Here is a 1,278-nt window from a genome sequence, read left to right as displayed (position 1 = left end):
GTCATTCCCAGCACTCCAAATTCTATCATGCCTTTTTCTCCTCCGCCACCCGTCACACCCCGCACGCGGGCCTCCGCGCCTCGCCCCCTTTCTTGTTACCGCCAAGAGGAAGAACAAAAAGATTCGCCGATAGAACCGGCAAAATTAAACTGAATTTTAAAGGACAAAAAAAGGAAGGGATGCAACACGAGGACTTTCCAGGGGTCACCCATCCTAGTACTACTCTCGCCCAAGCACGCTTAACTACGGAGTTCTGATGGGAACCGGTGCGTTAGTGATGGTATGATCGCATCATTCAATCCCAGCACTCCAAATTCTATTGTGCCTCTTTCTCCTGCGCCGCCCGTCACACCCCGCACGCGGGCCTCCATGCCTCGCCCCATTTCTTGTTTCCGCCAAGAGGAAAAACAAAAAGATTCGTCGATCGAACCGGCAAAATTAAACCGAATTTTAAAGGAAAAAAAAAAAAGGGATCAAAACGAGGGCTTGCCAAGGGGGCACCCAACCCAATACTACTCTCGCCCAAGCACGCTTAACTTCGGATTTCTGATGGGATCCGGTGTGTTAGTGCTGGTATGATCGCATCCGTCATTCCCAGCACTCCCAATTCTATTAAGCCTCATTCTCCTGCGCCGCCCGTTACACCTAGCACGCGGGCCCCGCACCTCACCCCTTTTATTTTTTCCGCCAAGAGGAAAAATAAAAAGATTCGCCGATCGAACCGGCAAAATTAAACTGAATTTTATAGCAAAAAAAAAAAAAGGAAGGTATGCAACACGAGGACTTCCCAGGTGGTAACCCATCCTAGTACAACTCTCGCCCAAGCACGCTTAAATTAAGAGTTCCGATGGGATCTGGTGTGTTAGTGTTGGTATAATCGCATCCGTCATTCCCAGCACTCCAAAATCTATTATGCCTCTTTCTCCTGCGCCGCCCGTCACACCCCGCACGCGCGCCCCTGAGCCTTGCCCCCGTTCTTGTTTCCGCCAAGAGGAAAAACAAAAGGATTCTTCGATCGAACCGTCAAAATTAAACCGAATTTTAAAGGAATAAAAAAAGAAGGGATGCAACACAAGGATTTCCCAGGGGGTCACCCATCCTAGTACTACTCTCGCCCAAACACGCTTAACTTCGGAGTTCTGATGGGATCCGGTGCATTAGTGCTGCTATGATCGCATCTGTCATTCCCAGCACTCCAAATTCTATCATGCCTTTTTCTCCTCCGCCACCCGTCACACCCCGTACGCGCGCCCCTGCGCCATGCCCCTGTTCTCGTTT

General features: G+C 50.2%; 3 non-coding genes and 1 pseudogene across 3 annotated transcripts; all 4 read right to left on the bottom strand.

The window, feature by feature from the left end:
• Positions 1–176: 176 nt before the first annotated feature.
• LOC124893627 lies at positions 177–294 on the bottom strand. The gene has a single exon (XR_007050803.1). It is a non-coding gene; the product is annotated as a 5S ribosomal RNA (ribosomal RNA).
• Positions 295–469: 175 nt separating this feature from the next.
• Positions 470–587, bottom strand: LOC124893629 (annotated as a pseudogene).
• Positions 588–766: 179 nt separating this feature from the next.
• On the bottom strand, positions 767–885 carry LOC124893628. Its single transcript, XR_007050804.1, has one exon. It is a non-coding gene; the product is annotated as a 5S ribosomal RNA (ribosomal RNA).
• A 176-nt stretch (positions 886–1,061) lies between these two features.
• LOC124893625 lies at positions 1,062–1,180 on the bottom strand. Its single transcript, XR_007050801.1, has one exon. It is a non-coding gene; the product is annotated as a 5S ribosomal RNA (ribosomal RNA).
• Between the last annotated feature and the right edge of the window lie 98 nt (positions 1,181–1,278).

Source organism: Capsicum annuum, unplaced genomic scaffold (assembly GCF_002878395.1).
Source record: "Capsicum annuum cultivar UCD-10X-F1 unplaced genomic scaffold, UCD10Xv1.1 ctg62619, whole genome shotgun sequence".
In the NCBI taxonomy this organism is placed as follows: domain Eukaryota; kingdom Viridiplantae; phylum Streptophyta; class Magnoliopsida; order Solanales; family Solanaceae; genus Capsicum; species Capsicum annuum.
The sequence above is the reverse complement of the archived record's forward strand: the minus strand, read 5'-3'. Positions and strand labels throughout refer to the sequence as shown.